The following is a 19,905-nucleotide window of genomic DNA, read 5'->3' on the forward strand; positions in this document are numbered from 1 at the left end:
CTAGGAGAGGCGCTGCAGGCACAAGCGTCGGTCGGCTGCTGCCACAGCCCATTAACGCCAAATTTCGCCGCACAGTCCTAACGGATACGTTCGTCGTATGTCCAACCTTGACTTCTCCGGTTATTTCACGCAGTGTTGCTTGTCTTTCAGCACTGACAACTCTGCGCAAACGCCGCTGCTCTCGGTGGTTAAGTGAAGGCAACCGGCCACTACGTTGTCCTTGGTGAGAGGTATTCCCTGAAATTTGCTATCTTCGGCACGCTCTTGACACTGTTGATCTCGGAATATTGAGTTCCCTAATGAATTCCGAAATGGAATGTCCCGTGCATCTCGCTACAACTACCATTACGCGGCCAAAGTCTGTTAATTCCCGTCGAGCGGCCATAGTCACGTCGGACACCTCTTCACATAAGAAACAGTTTTAATTTTCCAGGAAGTTTCATATCAGCGCACACTCCGGTGCAGAGTGAAAATTTCATTCTGGAAACATCCCCTAGGCTGTGGCTAGGCCATGTCTCCGCAATATCGTTTCTTCCAGGAGTGCTAGTTCTGCAAGGTAAGAAGGAGAGCTTCTGCGAAGTTTGGAAGGTAGGAGACGAGGTACTGGCGGAATTAAAACTGTGAGGATGGGTCGTGATGCTTGAGCAGCTCAATTGGTAGAGCACTGGCCCGCAAAAGGTAAAGGTCCCGAGTTCGAGTCTCGGTCCGACACACAGTTTTAATCTTCCAGGAAGTTTCATATCGGCGCACACTCCGCTGCAGAGAGAAAATGTCATTCTGGGAACCTTTTCACGTAAACCACCTGACTAGGAATGACAGATTTGCCAATGGACTGCCCTTTTATATCTTTTTTACGTGATCCTACCGCCGTCTGTATCTGTGCTTATCACTGTCCCATGACTTTTGTAATCTCAGTGTATTCTGACAGCTACGTGGATATGCAGTATAGGTAACTTTGAATTTCTTTGACTGACTCTACAGCAGTCTTACAGATATCCAGGCAATACCACAGGTCAGTAAGAGGGCGAGTGGTTGCAGACTGACTTAGCTTTGTAGTCAAAAAAACGAAACGCGTCTGGTCAGCAAACATTCCACTTCAAAAACGTATACACAAGACAATTTTATCGCAAGAAAGTAAATACATATATCTTCTGTGATACAGTTAAAATAGTTAGTAACGTAAGTCAGTCTGTATCAACAACATAGGTGCTCCCATTAACCTTGACCGCCCAAAACAACAATTTGCCAGTAACCAAAATCAAAAATGTATCGTGCAAATGTTGTTTAGCTACCAGCAGGGTATTAATCAACATGATTGTATCTCTTTCAACTTTTCTCGTTACAAAGATCTGAACAGCAGTACGTCTTTTTTAATAGCACTCAGTACTTTTTATTCGTTAATCCACATCCCCCCCCTCAAGATCTGTACAAAAAATGTATCACCGCGCACCATTCCGGTAAGCATGACGATATTAAAAATGTAACAGAAAACTGACTTTTACTCTCCTGTGATAGCACTTAGAGCACACACCCGAGGAAGAGCTGACAGTAAATAAATGTAAACACAAGGAAAGCACACTGCCCATTCAGTCAATCGACTTGTTGCAATGACTGATATAGTAACAGTTGTCCATAGATGTGTAATTTTTCTACCTTCGCTTCGTTGTATATTGTACGCACACGAACCTTGTATAGCAGAGAGTTGCTTGAATTATCAATGTGTATTTTCCCTGTTCTACCATTTGTTTACTCAAAGTCAGTCGTGTACGTTTTCAATAACGTCATGTTTACGTGAATGGTACACTGTAATACCTTTTGAACAAATCTTGACGAGGGAAAGCAGTTAACCGAATAAAAATTAAGGGGTGTTGTTTATAAGAGATGCACTGTTATTCATATCTTGCTGGGGAACAAAGTTACAAGAAAGGCAATCATGCTGGTTTATCTCCTCCTGGTATACACTGATCAGCCAAAACATTATGACCACTGAACACCGCAACTTAAGATGCCTCCTGGTGCTGTTGCGGGTACGTGAAGCGGTAACAAAAGCGTGTAAACGGAGCAGACACGGACGGGGGATCACCCTAGCGAAGATATGGGCTGCAAGTGGGGAAATCCACTGAGATAAGTGACTCTGACAAAGGTCAGGTTATTATCACGCAGAGCCTGTCAACGAATATCTCAAAAAGGGTGAAGCAGGTCGAATATAATCTACGGAAAGAGGTAGGACAGTGAAACTACCAATGGGTGCTAAATCGTTGGACATCCACGACTCTTCACAGAACGTGGGGCTCAGAGGCTCGTCTGCTGTGTAAAGTATGATCTGTGGCATCTCTGTCTAAAGAACACAATGTTGGTGCACGCTCAACTGTTTCAGAGCACACCGTTCGTCGTACATCGTTGAACATGGAGTTCCACAGCAGATCAGATGTTGACCCAACGACATTGTCAGTTACGATTGCAGTGGGCACCGAGCCATCGGTATTCGACCGTCGATCAATGGAAACGTGTCGGCTCTTCAGACGAATCACATTTTTGCTACACTGTTTCGATGGTCGTCTCCACAAATGCCGTCATCGAAGTGAACGGCGGTTCGAAACATGCAGCGCGCCACGCACACAGGCGGACGAGAGTACTATTTTGCAATGGGAGACATTCTCCTGTGCTTACATGGAACCTGTGGTAATAATCGAAGACATGCTGACAGCTGCGAGCCACCTGCATCCCTTCATGCCATACGTCTTCCCCGACGGTGATGTGAACTTTCAGCAGTATAATTGTCCGCGTCTCGGAGCCGGAACTGTGCTACAGTGGTTCAAGGAGCATTATGGTGAACTCACGTGGATGTCTCGGCGACCAAATTCGTCTGTTGTAAATCCTATGCAACCCATCTGGGTCACTATCGGGCGCCATTATCGCGATCAGTTGTAGAATTTTGGAACACGTATTGTGTTCGAGTATAATGAATTTTCTGGAGACTAGAAATCTACTCTGTAGGAATCAGCATGTGTTTCGAAAAAGACGGTCATGTGAAACCCAGCTCGCGCTATTCGTCCACGAGACTCAGAGGGCCATAGACACGGGTTCACAGGTAGATGCCGTGTTTCTTAACTTCCGCAAGGCGTTCGATACAGTTCCCCACAGTCGTTTAATGAACAAAGTAAGAGCATATGGACTATCAGACCAATTGTGTGACTGGATTGAGGAGTTCCTAGATAACAGGACGCAGCATGTCATTCTCAATGGAGAGAAGTCTTCCGAAGTAAGAGTGATTTCAGGTGTGCCGCAGGGGAGTGTCGTAGGACCGTTGCTATTCACAATATACATAAATGACCCGGTGAATGACATCGGAAGTTCACTGAGGCTTTTTGCAGATGATGCTGTGGTCTATCGAGAGGTTGTAACAATGGAAAATTGTACTGAAATGCAGGAGGATCTGCAGCGAATTGACGCATGGTGCAGGGAATGGCAATTGAACCTCAATGTAGACAAGTGTAATGTGCTGCGAATACACAGAAAGATAGATCCTTTATGATTTAGCTACAAAATAGCAGGTCAGCAACTTGAAGCAGTTAATACCATAAATTATCTGGGAGTACGCATTAGGAGTGATTTAAAATGGAATGATCATATAATGTTGATCGTCGGTAAAGCAGATGCCAGACTGAGATTCATTGGAAGAATCCTAAGGAAATGCAATCCGAAAACAAAGGAAGTAGATTACAGTACGCTTGTTCGCCCACTGCTTGAATACTGTTCAGCAGTGTGGAATCCGTACCAGATAGGGTTGATAGAAGATATAGAGAAGATCCAACGAAGAGCAGCGCGCTTCGTTACAGGATTATTTAGTAATCGCGAAAGCGTTATGGAGATGATAGATAAACTCCAGTGGAAGACTCGGCAGGAGAGACGCTCAGTAGCTCGGTACGGGCTTTTGTCAAAGTTTCGAGAACATACCTTCACCGAAGAGTCAAGCAGTTTATTGCTCCCTCCTACGTATATCTCGCGAAGAGACCATGAGGATAAAATCAGAGAGATTAGAGCCCACACAGAGGCATACCGACAATCCTTCTTTCCACGAACAATTCGAGACTGGAACAGAAGGGAGAGCCGATAGAGGTACTCAAGGTACCCTCCGCCATACACCGTCAGGTGGCTTGCGGAGTATGGATGTAGATGTACGCAAATCAGCGGTCCGTTATTTACGTGAATTACATGACGTGTGCGTAGACATCTAATGCCACATACCTTCACAAGCCTACCAGTAAACTGTCGGATCCCTGGTATGCAGAATCAATTATGTATTTCGATCGAAAGACGGACAAACAAGCTATTAAGCAGGTGGTCATAATGTTTTGACTCATCAATGTAATGAACAACATTTGCTTGATACATTTGTTTTCCTTCTGGACAAAAATTATTTGGTGTGTCAAGGTAAATGGAACACCCTGTTTATTCCATGAAAAATTTTTGGAAAGAGAAAAAGTGTGACTTTTGTGAAAAGAGTTGTTTCAGAGTAAGAAACGAAATAGGTTAGAGAAACATTTGACACGTCTTTGAATGATGTTCGAAATCATGCAGTGTAAATGAGGCGCCCTATAATTTTCTCTAATCCATTTTAGTTCTTACTTTTAGGCAAATCATACCACAAAAAATCTGAGCGTCCTTTTTTAAATTTTTTTTAAAAGTTTTCCTCAGAAATCATGAAGTATATTATATTTAAATAGGGATTGGTTGCCTGGAATTATTAGGAAAAGCTGAGCTGTTTCCATCTAAAACCGGATACTTATTTTATTTTTTCAACATGAACGAAATAATTCTAAGATTTCTACACAATGTAATTTTTTATGTGCAAAATAACTAGGCCTTGAAGAGATGAACTTTTGACACTGCTTTTATATAGCTAGCAGCAGCTATTCGTGAATTATTTCAATTTTTCCTCAAATCACTAAGTTCATCTTGGTGATTTACATTACTATCAAGCAGTTCAGCATGTTTTGCAAAAATAGACCTCATACTGGTCAATTTGATACGCCATTTATTTAATTACCAGTCTTCCTATGGCTGTGGGTTGGGTTGGGTTGTTTTCGGGGAGGAGACCAGACAGCGAGGTCATCGGTCTCATCAGATTAGGGAAGGTCGGGGAAGGAAGTCGGCCGTGCCCTTTCAAAGGAACCATCCCGGCATTTGCCTGGAGCGATTTAGGGAAATCACGGAAAACCTAAGTCAGGATGGCCGGACGCGGGATTGAACCGTCGTCCTCCCGAATGCGAGTCCAGTGTGCTAGCCATTACGCCACCTAGCTCGGTCCTATGGCTATGAAAATTCGAACAAAAATCCATTGTGTAATTTCTAGGGGGTCTTGTTTTTGTTCCGCTCAAACATTTGACCAAAAATATCCAATCACTGCACCAGCCGGGTGTTTATTTGAGACTTTTAGATGTTTGATGTGAATTACGGTGCATATAAGCGCTGTTTGCAATCTGTACATTGAGCAAGCTGTCATGGAAATAAAGGAGAAATTTGGAAAGGGAATTAAAGAGTAGGGAGAAGAAATAAAAAAAAATTCAGTTTGCCGATGACACTGAAATTCTGTCAGAGACGACAAAGGACTTGTAAGTGCAGTTGTACGGAACGGGCAGTGTCTTGAAACAAGGATATAAGATGAAAATTAATAAAAGGAAAATAAGGGTAATAGAATATAGTCGAATTAAATCAGGCGTTGCTTGGGGAATTGGATAAGGAAATGAGACACTGAAAGTTGTAGACGAGTTTTGCTATTTGGGAAGTAGAATAACTTATGATGCCGAAGCAGAGAGGATACAAAATGCAGAAAATCATTTCCAAGAGGACGAATTTGTTAACATCGAACTTAAATTTAAGCGTTAGGAAGTGTTTTCTAAAGCTGTTTGTCTTGAGTGCAGCCTTTTACTGAAGTAAAACGTGGACAGTGAGCAGTTCAGGCAAGAGGAGAAAACAGGCTTTTGAAATGTAGTGCTACAGAAGAATGCTGAAGATTAAATGGGTAGGACGCGTAACTAATGAAGAGTTACTGAACAGGCTTACCGACAATCATTCTTCCCACGCCCCATTCTCGAGTGAAACAGGAATGAGGGATCAGTCAGTGCTATGAGAGGTACCCTCCGCCACACACGTTTGGTGGCTTGCGGTGTACGATGCAGATGTAGAATTGAGAATAAAAGGAAACTATGGTATAGCTTGACCAAAAAAAAGAAATCGGTTGACTGGACACATTCTGTCAATTAAGTACTGGATGGAAGTGGTGAGAGGAGGAAAGGGTGGTTAAAAATTGCAAAGGAAGACCAAGACACGAGTACAGTAAACAGGTTTAAATGGATTTCGGTTGCGGTACTTATTTGGAAATGAGGAGTCTTGCACAGGACAGAGTAGCGTGAAGGGCTGCACCAAACCTATCATCGGACTAAAGACCACAGGAACGTGAGTTCTGTGGGAAATGAATGAAATATTAACACTGGACTCGTTAATGTAGTAAACGGTCCTACACTGATTGCAGTCCAACGTAAATAATAACACGCTTATTACAAACGCTCGTTCTTGTGAGATGGGATGAGCGGTCGAGAAGTATTTGCCTCGTTACATACGGATCATCTTCATTAAGCCTTCCGCACAAAGCACACTTTCTTTGGCTGCAGAAAGTAAGATCATTGTTGGTATCAGATCGCGATCCTATCCATTAGGGTGCATAACAGCAAATATCGGTCATCGGTGGTCACCTTGCAGTGGCACAACGGGGAAAGCTATAAATCAGAGGAACTCAAATTTTTAATGGCCATTAAAATTATTAAAATTAATTGCAACATTGACGGGTACCAAATATTGAACCGGAAAACCTTCGTATTCAGCGAATTCTTCTAAAGTGAAGAATGCAAGAAAACCAATAATAGCTGCTATACGAAATAAACGCATCTTTAGCATCACATTTCATAACTTTCAATTGCTGCAAGGAAACTCTGTCAACTAAAAAAAAGAGATAAGAGCGCACAAGACGAATGATTTCAACATCCAGTGAAGCTTGTTCCTCTTCACAGTGGTTACATTATTGTAGATTTCGTTTCCAAAAAGCTACTTAAACTGTACAGCCTCTCCATAAGACGGTGTGATACTGAAATTTCATTTCCGTATTGCGTTGTTAACCAACACAATTTATAAACTTGCACGGCTATAGATCCGTTAAACTGTTGTTCGAGCAGCAGTCTCGCGTAATCAAGGACAAAAGCGCTGAGATACAAGTAAAGAGATGCTGACTTACCAAACTCCTCCTGATCCATCTCTACTCTTCGCCAGGAGAGCTGCACCAGCTGTGGACTGAACAGTAACCAGGATGTCTCCGAACACTAGTAAAAGTCTAGCAGCACTCTACTGAGCCACTTCTGAACACCTGCTCGCGTACCGTACGTGCTACGTCTGACGATCCTCATCCACTGAAGCAACCATCCAAACTGGCGTTGCTAATTGCCAGTGCGTATATAAACCCCACAGAAATGATGTGTCAAAAGCTTTGTTTCTGAGTCAGCCAAATGACACAGTGGTAGTGAATCATCTAAGCATTCCCATGATGGGCCTAGAAAATCAGTTCATAGTCCCGCTGACGCATGTTAATGTCGTAAATTCCCAGGGTAGAAGTCCAGATCGTCGCTAGCCTGTTCGTAGTCCGTCACTGGGTATTACGTGTGACCAAGGAATTAATTTCGTAACATTTCTTATTTTCTGAAATTTTCGATTCGTTTCCAGATTGGCTGTCTCAATCTCGAGTGTGGTAATTTTATCTGCAGTCCCACGCAAACGCAAGTTAGAAAACTTTAAAAGTTATTAGTTAAACCTGCTAACAGATCTCCGGTAGGAAATAGGAGATGTTTTCATTGGGTGTAAGCTAAGCCAGAGAACATGATTTTTGTGTTTCGTAAACTACTGTATGTGCACGGGTAAGAAAATTCAAAACACCTAAATCATCAGATAAAATTGTTTTAATACCCTTCAGTAAACTTCGTACATGAAAACTACTTAGTTTAGTTTAATATGAAATCATTTTATAGCAAACAGACGATGAATTCCTCGGAAAATAATTCTAGCCGATTGTTAGCGTTGAAAAAATATTAAAACGAAGCTTTCTTTTTTGGGCATAACTGACTTCATGAGACACAAGCAAATGCCATACGCTGTCAGCTGGCACAAGAGAATTTTCAAAAGCGTAGCAAGTGGTTCATGCTGCTGTGTGAGTAACGTATTCACAAACGAGTAAATCTGGAATTATTACGATAATGATCAAATCATGTTGCAAGAAAGTAAGCAGACGACTTACGATTAGTGTGTACCTGCCGCAGTCTAAAATTCCTGTATGTTAGAACGGATTGCAAGATGTGTTCTTAACTGTAAAAAGAGTGTTAAAATGTGCGACACTCGGCTCTCAAGAAACAGTAGGCGGAATTGGTACTGCGTATCTAGCCACAGTAGGCTTTACAGTTTTTGACCACTCAATCTCTGTAGCATTCATCATGTTCCATGTAACTTTTTATTTTTTCCCGAAGCGCAGTCGAGACTGAATGCCAGCAATTTTCTACAAATTAGGAGAAATACTGGAGGGCCATGAATGTCTATCACTGCCAGAAGAGACTTCGAACTAGTAATTTGATGAGTGGTTTGAAGCAAGAAAGTATTACATTGAGTGTAATTGAAATTACTTTGGAGCAGTAAACTAAAATGTACAGCCCAACTACCTTACCACTACATTTTGTAAGTATACAAATAAATGAACGGAAATTTATTTCGCTATTCTTTCAAAAGCTCTTCTACCAAGATGAGAAACGCAACTAATTCTACATCTTATGGGATATCAGCAAGGGTCGACTTTATCCTGAATAGATGTTTAACGTAAATATTTTAACTGAGGTTACCAACTTAGGAAGTAAAGGAGCCCTGGTTTAGCACGTATCTCGATTGGTGAGAAAAGAGGTTGTCATGCTAGTTTAAGAGTTCAAAAAAATGGTTCAAATGGCTCTGAGCACTATGGGACTCAACTACTGTGGTCATAAGTCCCCTAGAACTTAGAACTACTTAAACCTAACTAACCTAAGGACATCACACACATCCATGCCCGTGGCAGGATTCGAACCTGCGACCGTAGCGGTCACGCGGTTCCAGATTGTAGCGCCTAGAACCACTCGGCCACCACGGCCGGCAAAAGAAGTTCAAATGTGTGTGAAATCTTATGGGACTTAACTGCTAAGGTCATCAGTCCCTAAGCTTACACACTACTTAACCTAAATTATCCTAAGGAGAAACACACACACCCACGTCCGAGAGAGGACTCGAACCTCCGGTAGAACCAGCCACACAGACCATGACGCAGCGCATTAGACCGCTCGGCTAATCCCGCGCGGCTAGGAGTTCAAAGGCAAACGTGAACGACTCAAAGGGGTCATTGAATATTTTAGGCTGAAAGAGCAGTAGAACTAAATACTCTGCATACAAGTGTCTTTAAAAATAAAATCAAGGCTTGGAGAATACGAAATTAAGCTTGTAAACCGGCTATCATGAAGAGACGAAAGAAGCGCTCATAACTAGAGAACTGAGGACATGTTGCCAGATACACTTAAACATGTAACCGTAAAAACTCTAGCAAAAATGATTTCAGTATATAATCTTCCCCTCCCTGTTCCTTAGAGCAGTACAAGGATCTAATTTATGATTAATATAAGTATAATATTTATTCATTTCCATCCCAGCGTGTATCTCAGCACACCGGGTCCGCTAGTTTTCACGATTTGGCAGATTGTATTTTAATTTACATGGTGACCGGATGCAGTACTCGGTTACTCTAAGGGAGGGAAGTCGCGTGCACAACTTTGCTACATGTGTTATCGTATTTTCTGAGGTAGAGATTGGGGGCCAGGCCAGCATTTGCCTAAATGAGGCTGAAAAACTTCGATAAGTTGTAGAATTTTGGAACACGTAGTATGTTCGAGTATAATGACTTTTCTGGAGACTATAAATCTACACTGTAGGAATCAGTATGGGTTTCGAAAAAGACGATCGTATGAAACCCAGCTCGCTCTATTCGTCCACGAGACTCAGAGGGCCATAGACACAGGTTCCCAGGTAGATGCCGTGGCGTTTGATACAGTTCCCCACAGTCGTTTAATGAACAAAGTAAGAGCATATGGGCTATCAGACCAATTGTGTGATTGGATTGAGGAGTTCCTAGATAACAGAACGCAGCATGTCATTCTCAATGGAGAGAAGTCTTCCGAAGTAAGAGTGATTTCAGGTGTGCCGCAGGGGAGTGTCGTAGGACCGTTGCTATTCACAATATACATAAATGACCTTGTGGATGACATCGGAAGTTCACTGAGGCTTTTTGCGGATGATGCTGTGGTATATCGAGAGGTTGTAACAATGGAAAATTGTACTGAAATGCAAGAGGATCTGCAGCGAATTGACGCATGGTGCAGGGAATGGCAATTGAATCTTAATGTAGACAAATGTAATGTGCTGCGAATACATAGAAAGAAAGATCCTTTATCATTTAGCTACAATATAGCAGGTCAGCAACTGGAAGCAATTAACTCCATAAATTATCTGGGATTAGGCATTAGGAGTGATTTAAAATGGAATAACCATATAAAATTAATCGTCGGTAAAGCAGATGCCAGACTGAGATTCATTGGAAGAATCCTAAGGAAATGCAATCCGAAAACAAAGGAAGTGGCTTACAGTACACTTGTTCGCCCACTGCTTGAATACTGCTCACCAGTGTGGGATGCGTACCAGATAGGGTTGATAGAAGAGATAGAGAAGGTCCAACGGAGAGCAACGCGCTTCGTTACAGGATCATTTAGTAATCGCGAAAGCGTTACGGAGATGATAGATAAACTCCAGTGGAAGACTGAGAGAGAGTTACTCAGTAGCTCGGTACGGGCTTTTGTCAAAGTTTCGAGAACATACCTTCACCGAAGAGTCAAGCAGTATATTGCTCCCTCCTACGTATATCTCGCGAAGAGACCATGCGAATAAAATCAGAAAGATTAGAGCCCACACAGAGGCATACCGACAATCTTTCTTTCCACGAACAATACGAGACTGGAATAGAAGGGAGAACTGATAGAGGTACTCAAGGTACACGGAGGCTTTCAGACAGTCGTTCTTCCCTCGAACCATACGAGACTGGAACAGGAAAGAGAGGTAATGACAGTGGCACGTAAAGTGCCCTCCGCCACACACCGTCAGGTGGCTTGCGGAGTATGGATGTAGATGTAGAAAAACTACCTAAAAACCGCACTCAGTGCGGGCGACGTACCAGACCAATGGTCACTAATCCGTTGAGCGGGTTCTATTCAGGTCTGACTCTCCACGCGTCGCAAGCAAACTCCCTGCGCAGTAATGTATATCTACATCTACATTCTACATCTACATTTATACTCCGCAAGCCACCCAACGGTGTGTGGCGGAGGGCACTTTACGTGCCACTGTCATTACCTCTCTTCCCTGTTCCAGTCTCGTATGGTTCGAGGGAAGAACGACTGTCTGAAAGCCTCCGTGCGCGCTCTAAGCTCTCTAATTTTACATTCGTGATGTCCTCGGAAGGTATAGGTAGGGGAGAAGCAATATATTCGATACCTCATCCAGAAACGCACCCTCTCGAAACCTGGATAGCAAGCTACACCGCGATGCAGAGCGCCTCTCTTGCAGTCTACCACTTGAGTTTGTTAAACATCTCCGTAACGCTATCACGGTTACAAAATAACCCTGTGACGAAACGCGCCGCTCTTCTTTGGATCTTCTTTATCCCCTCCGTCAACCCGATCTGGTACGGATCCCACACTGATGCGCAATGCTCAAGTATAGGTCGAACGAGTGTTTTGTAAGCCACCTCCTTTGTTGATGGACTGCATTTTCTAAGGACTCTCCCAATGAATCTCAACCTGGTACCCGCCTTACCAACAATTAATTTTATATGATCATTCCACTTCAAATCGTTCCTCACGCATACTCCCAGATATTTTACAGAAGTAACTGCTACCAGTGTTTGTTCTGCTATCATATAATCATACAACAAAGGATCCTTCTTTCTATGTATTGGTAAAACATTACATTTGTCTATGTTAAGGGTCAGTTGTCACTCCCTGCACCAAGTGCCTATCCGCTGCAGATCTTCCTGCATTTCGCTACAATTTTCTAATGCTGCAACTTCTCTGTATATTACAGCATCATCCGCGAAAAGCCGCATGGGACTTCCGACACTATCTACTAGGTCATTTATATATATTGTGAAAAGCAATGGTCCCATAACACTCCCCTGTGGCACGCCATAGGTTACTTTAACGTCTGTAGACGTCTCTCCATTGATAACAACATGCTGTGTTCTGTTTGCTAAAAACTCTTCAATCCAGCCACACAGCTGGTCTGATATTCCGTAGGCTCTTACTTTGTTTATCAGGCGACAGTGCGGAACTGTATCGAACGCCTTCCGGAAGTCAAGGAAAATAGCATCTACCTGGGAGCCTGTATCTAATATTTTCTGGGTCTCATGAACAAATAAAGCGAGTTGGGTCTCTCACGATCGCTGTTTCCGGAATCCATGTTGATTCCTACATAGTAGATTCTGGGTTTCCAAAAACGACATGATACTCGAGCAAAAAACATGTTCTAAAATTCTACAACAGATCGACGTCAGAGATATAGGCCTATAGTTTTGCGCATCTGCTCGACGACCCTTCTTGAAGACTGGGACTACCTGTGCTCTTTTCCAATCATTTGGAACCTTCAGTTGCTCTAGAGACTTGCGGTACACGGCTGTTAGAAGGGGGGCAATATCAGCAGGTTATTCGTTTTAGCGTTCTGATACCTGACAATACCAACGCAATCGACAACAATCGATTAGAACAGCTTATTTTCTTTCCTCTTTCTTCCTACAAAGTGAAGTGACGCTGTGGCAAACGTACAGGATTCATATTAGAGAGGAAAGTGGTTCACACCCCTGTCTGGCCACCCAGATTTAGGACTTTCGTAATTTCTCTAGATCATTCCAGACAACTGCCGGGGTGCTTCCTTTGACAAGGGAGCTACTGGTTTCCTTCCCCATCCCTTCGTAATCTAAGTTTGTGCTCCGACTCCACTGAGCGCGCTGTCGACGGGGCGTTACACTCTAATCCTTCTTCTTACTTTCTTCTTCTTGTTGGGAGCACGTTCTCTAGAGAAACATGTTACGTCCTTGGTAAAAGGTTCACGCATTGTGCTAGAATTCATGTGGCTCTAAATGAGGAAACCAGGAAGCAGAAACTTGTGTCCGAGGGCGGACTCTGGGTGCGCAGTAGCGGCGAGTGCGGGCGTCGCTCCAGTAATGCCGGTAATCGGCGCCGCCGGCCTCCCCTACCTCCATCTCAGAGCGTACAGCACAACGCTATCACCATTACACCACCCACTCTCAAAACTTGCCCACACACTGGCTTCCGCCATCTACTGGACAACTCCACTGCCTGCTGCGGAGATGTGAGTTTGGGAGCTGAGTGCTCGCAGAATTTCTGTCACTGATGTGGAGAAGGGAGGCGGTTCTTTCACGTTCGGGGCATTAGCACTAATATACCAGCCCGCCATTCTGTTTCATCGTGTTTTAGCTGTTTGTGTATTCGTTATATTGTCTTCTTTCGGTATTTTATTTGCAAGTTAACGTCCTATTGATAACAAATTCGTTATAAGTGGCCCACGACAAAACTAGACGTAAGTCGCAATACGTTACACCGGAAGGCATTTCACAGCTTGCCTTTCAGAACTTGTTGGTATATCGTTATTCAGAATGTTTTCTTCGACTTTACCTCGGCTTTATTAAACGTCGAAATTACGCTATTTGTCAGCTACGAGGGTCTGACAAAAAAGAAGAGAGACTGCTACATTTACAAGGGGTTCTTTTTCGTTGTGGATAAGTGTAAGGTTCCTCTTCGACCTCGAACGGTGTCTTTCTGTAGTGACAAGTCTCATCGAAGTCGTTCAACTCTGTGGCATTGTATGACTTCTTACAGTCCGTCCGATAATGTCGTATTCGAGACTGGACACAAAAGAAATGCGGCTAACGGTGCTAATTTGTCTAGTTACCCAGTACGTTCAATTACAGGTGATCCGTTTGAGTCCACACACAGCTAGTTCTTTATAGCGCTCAAAACTTTTCCGCGTTTCATTTTCCGTAAGGCTGCGCAGGATCTCCATCGAATTTGACCTCCGTCGGAGCGTAAAATCACATCTACAGTAAACTGCTCACTCACTGCCACTGAGTTGATCGACTTTGATGAAAATTGTTACAGCATAAGGACACAGTTCAAGTTCGAAAAACCGACATGTACTCACACACAGCACCAGTGTGACAAAAAGCAACGTGCGATGGTGTCCCTAATAAGACTTCAGTACAACCGTAGTAGGTACGTGCTCAGTTGTCACACTCGTCAAGTCTCAAATGTAAAAATTTAAAAAAGTCAAACGTTACATATGAACGTCATAGAGTTGAGCCCTTACCTACGATAGTTTTGATGAACTCATTAGGGACGTTATCACACGTTTTTTCTTCACACTGCTGAGTGCATCATATCACGCTGTTGGTATAAGTTGTTGTGTAGTTTAGCTTGACAATGTCCGATGGGGCGAAAGTAACTGATCACTAATAATTAAATAATTCAAAAAACAGCGTACACACGAAAAATGGCTTCTATTAAAAATTAAATGCAAGCTGGCTGTATTTATCTTCCATCTTTCACCAGGTTTTTTCTGTGAGGTCCTGAGACAGGCTCTATTAGATGAGACACCAGGTATTCCTTCGGAACGGGATTCCGAGCGGCATGTGATTAGCGCACTGGACTCGTATTCGGGAGGGCGACGGTTCAAATACGAGTTCAGCCATCTTCCCCATCCTCGAAACAGACTGAGCTTGTGCTCCGTCTTTAATAACTTCGATGACGACGGGACGTTACGCCTTAATCTCATTTTTTTCCTGAACGGGGACAGAGCAACAACGAACATAACTACACTCGAACAGTGAATTTTCATTAACCCCTGGGTGCCTCCTCGTAGTCGAATGGACGTTAAACCCTAATCTATCCATCTATCTTTCTTCCTTCCTTCAATCCATCATTCACTGAGAGCCAATATACCAGCCAAGAATTTCTGTGAGTTGCCATAACGACACTCTCAAGAACACCGCGGTCCAGGAATGTGTAGAAGTCTTCCTATTTATTTCCAATCAGTGACTCCAAATACGACGGGTGTCTCTCTTACGGGTCGTCAGGCGCCTTTTCTCTGGTGTTTTGTCAGATTTTTGCAACTTCGTTTCTGCAACGCGTAACATGGGTCATCCAAGCGAATCCTGCTCGTCACGTCTTTATACGACGCTCAGCGTCGAGGGAAAGTGTCGGTTTGTTTCCCATGACAAACAAAATGTCTTTTAAATCGGAATTTTACGTACCCATTCGATAGAGCGCACCTAGATAAATCTAGTGCACTATTCATTTTATTGATATGTATTAACAGGTACAGTAAAGTACGAGGAATAACGGGTACTAAAGGAGCGACTGGACTCCCCGCTTCTGCATAGCGGTAGCAGTCAGCACGGGCCAGGGCGGTGGTGTCGCTGGTGAAGTACTGGATATTCCTTGAGTTTTACTGCCCCTATTAACGTACATCGCTAAAACGAATATCGCACTAGACTAATTTGCGACCGCTGTGTCGAATGGGCATGTAAAATTGCACTTTAAAAATTATTTTGTTTTTAACGGGAAACAGCCTGATGCTTTCCATCGACGCTGAGTGTCGCATGAAAAACGTGGTGAGCAGCATTTGTCTGAGCTTACTCCAGCTACACATTGCAAAAACAAAATTTCAAATATCTGCCGAAACACCAGAGACAATGCGGTTCAAATGGCTCTGAGCACTATGGGACTCAACATCTTAGGTCATAAGTCCCCTAGAACTTAGAACTACTTAAACCTACCTAACCTAAGGACACCACACACACCCATGCCCGAGGCAGGATTCGAACCTGCGACCGTAGCAGTCCCGCGGTTCCGGACTGCAGCGCCAGAACCGCTAGACCACCGCGGCCGGCCGACAATGCGCCTGACGCATTAGGAGAGAGATCCTGTATATCCGTTGATTACTGATTTTGGTAAGAAAGGACACTCTTCAGATCCGTTGTACAGAAATTAAAACAAATACACTGGAAATGGGCTGTGTACATTTACACACAGTAAACACAAATAATACATGGAAATGAGAATACAGATTTCAAGTACTGTGCAGCAACAGATATTTACCAAAATGTTTCCAAATACAAGTATAAAGTCAAGAAATGAAACAGAGATTTGCCAGCAATATTACCTCAAATGATAGCACATGTATAACACATATAACGCAGCAAAGCGAAAACAAATACGATGGCTCGTTTACACCATACTGTGATATATTCCGGTTCAATAAGAGCAGCATATTTGACTTCCGCTGCTAGGTATCGTAGCTGCGTACACAATTTACAGAACGGTTGCAAATATGGCCGTAATTAACGTGGGTGTTATTGTAGCAGCAAATGTACGGCAAAAGAATAACGTATTCCTCCGCCGCGAACATATACAATTATCTCTACTGAACTGCTTGATAATATACTGACAATGTGGTCGCGTTTCCTCCATTAACAGTATGCAACATTCTGCATTTAACTTAGTTTTATTCCTGAAGTAAACAACCTGCTTAGATGAAGGAAAGGCATTCCTGGGGCGTGTGTGCAGGGGAAAAGTATGTATTCTGTGACGTGCTATTTATTTTACGCGGATGCCTCACTGATGATAGGAAGAAAAAAATCTGCAACGTAAGTGAAATATATTCATTAAACTCACATGACTTTGCTCCCCGATACGTCTGGAACTTGTGCCTTGCCACAGTATTCATATTGCTTCCTAAGCACTATCAAATGGTTCAAATGGGTCTGAGCACTATGGGACTTAACATATGAGTTCATCAGTCCCCCAGAACTTAGAACTACTTAAACCTAACTAACCTAAGGACATCACACACATCCATGACCGAGGTAGGATTCGAACCTGCGACCGTAGCGCTCACGCGGTTCCAGACTGAAGTGCCTAGAACCGCACAGCCACACCGGCCGGCCCTTAGCACTATCCTAGCCGGCCGCTGTGACCGAGCGGTTCTAGGCGCTTCAGTGCTTAACCAAGCCGCTGCTACGGTCGCAGGTTCGAATCCTGCCTCGAGCATGTATGTGTGTGATGTCCTTAGGTTAGTTAGGTTTAAGTGGTTCTAAGTCTAGAGGACTAATGACCTCATATGTTAAGTTCCATAGAGCTTAGAGTCATTGAACCATTTCGAGCACTATCCTAATGTCGGCGCTTTCCCTTCCTACCAAGCGGACGTTCAGCTACTTATTTGGCAACACTGTGTTTTATTTTTCTCTCGTCGTAGACGAGACACAGACTTCTGGATGCTTCATTAGACAAGACTTGAATTTTGTTAGCATTTTCTCACCATACATTGGAGCTTCGACAAAAGTAAAACGAGGATAATGGACTGTAGTCTACAACAACGTCTACATGACTACTCTGGAATTGACATTTAAATGTGAACCACTTTCACGATATTTCTCTACTCTTCCACCCTCTAACAGCACGCGGGTAATACAAACACTTAAATCCTTCCGTGCGAGCTCTAATTTTTCTTATTTTATTACAATAAACATTCCCTCATTTGTACATGGGTATCAACAGAATATTTTCGCATAGGAAGGAGACCATTGGAGACTGAAATTTCGTAAAGAGTTCTCACCGCAACGGAAGATGCCTTCGTTTTTATGATTGTCACCCCACCTCTAGTACCATATCCATGACGCTCTCTCCCCTATTTCGCGATAACACAAAACGAACTACCCTTTTTGAAAATATTCGATGTGTTCCGTCAATCCTATCTGGTACGGGTCCGATACAATGCAGTAGTATTCCAGAAGAGGACGAATAAGCGTAGTGTAGGTAGCTCTTTAGTATATCTGTGGCATCTACTGCGTGTTCTGCCAATAAAACGCAGTCTTTGGTTTGTCTTCCCCACAATATTACGTATCTAATCATTCCAATTTACATTATTCGTAATTGTAATTCCTAGGTATTAGTTCTGTGTGTGTGATTTATCGTGTAACCCTAATTTAACAGATTGCTTTTAGTACTCATGTGGATGATCTAACAAAAAATGGTTCAAATGGCTCTGAGCACTATGGGACTTAACTGCTAAGGTCATCAGTCCCCTAGAACATAGAACTACTTAAACCTAACTAACGTAAGGACACTACACACATCCATGCCCGAGGCAGGATTCGAACCTGCGACCGTAGCGCTCGCGCGGTTCCAGACTGTAGCGCCTAGAACCGCTCGTCCATACTGGCGGGCGATGATCTAACACTTCTCATTATTTAGGGGCGAGCTATATTAGACAATGTGGAGTGAGTTAAACTAAGAAATGAGGTAGTAAAAGTAGTAGATAAGTTTTATTATTTGGCCAGAAGAATAAGTGCTAATGCCCAAAGTGGGTAGGACATAAAATGCAGACTGACGATAATAAGAAAAGCGTTTCTGGAAAAGAGAACTTTTAAGTATCGAATAGTAATTTAGATCTTAGGAAATATTTCCTCATCTATCGCGTATAGCCGTTTACGCAAGTGAAACATGGAGAATAAACAGTTCTGATAAGAACAAAAGAGAAGCTTTCGAAACTGATGCTACAGGAGAATGCTGAAGATCAGATAGGGAGATTGGGTGACTAATGAGAAGGTACTGGATCGCTGGGGAGAAAAAAATATTTCAACTTGACTAAAAAAGGACCGATTGATAGGACATACACACATCAAGGAATCGTTGATTTGGTAATGGGGAATGAGTGGAGGGTAAATATCGTGAAGGGAGAGCAAGGCTTTATTACAACACTACAGTACGCAGATTCAAATAGTTTGTAATGGAAGTTTGTTATGGAGTGTACACTGCAGTATTTATGCATAGATGAAGACCGACAGAGAAAGTAAAGCAACACTCTCAGAGATATAAAATTGTTATCCTAGCTCCGAACCACCGTATGATAACTATTTAGATCCAGGTTTGATCAGTTTGTATAATTTTTAGCCAAATAGTTAAACTTAATTCCGTGTCATTCGGACCTAGCGCGATAGTACAGTGGTTAGCACACTGGACTCGCAGTCGTGAGGACGAAACCCCCGTCTGACAATCCTGATTTACGTTTTCCGTGATTTCCCTAAATCGCTTAAAGCAAATGCTTGGATAGTTCCTTCGAAATGGCACGGCCGCTTTTCTTTTCCATCCTTCCTTAATCCGAGCTTGTGCTCCGTCTCTAATGACCTCGTTATCGACGGCACGTTAAACACTAATCTTGTCCTCCTCCTCCATATCGTTCGGTCTTTCAAACACGTGGGGTGCTCGGTAATGATCTTAAAGATGATGCTGCCCACATTCAGAGATTAAGTTCTATATTTAATTTGAGAAAACCTCGAATTTCAACGAGACGAAGAAATCTGAGTCCGATAACAGCATATTTGTGAATGGGAATTGTGATTACAACAACGAACTAAATACAGTCCTTCAAATGGTTCAAATGGCTCTGAGCACTATGGCACTTAACATCTATGGTCATCAGTCCCCTAGAACTTAGAACTACTTAAACCTAACTAACCTAAGGACATCACACAACACCCAGTCATCACGAGGCAGTGAAAATCCCTGACCCCGCCGGGAATCGAACCCGGGAACTCGGGCGCGTGAAGCGAGAAAGCTACCGCACGAATACAGTCCTGTCTAGGGAATTAATGGGCAACCTTAATCAAGGTAA

At 43.0% G+C, this 19,905-nt stretch overlaps 1 protein-coding gene across 1 annotated transcript in view; it reads right to left on the reverse strand.

The window, feature by feature from the left end:
• LOC126183785 (b(0,+)-type amino acid transporter 1) overlaps positions 1–19,905 on the reverse strand; it is a 573,882-nt gene that overhangs the window by 504,859 nt on the left and 49,118 nt on the right. The gene's annotated exons all lie outside the window — the stretch shown is intronic.

This window comes from Schistocerca cancellata, chromosome 4, assembly GCF_023864275.1.
Source record: "Schistocerca cancellata isolate TAMUIC-IGC-003103 chromosome 4, iqSchCanc2.1, whole genome shotgun sequence".
NCBI classification, from domain to species: Eukaryota; Metazoa; Arthropoda; class Insecta; order Orthoptera; family Acrididae; genus Schistocerca; species Schistocerca cancellata.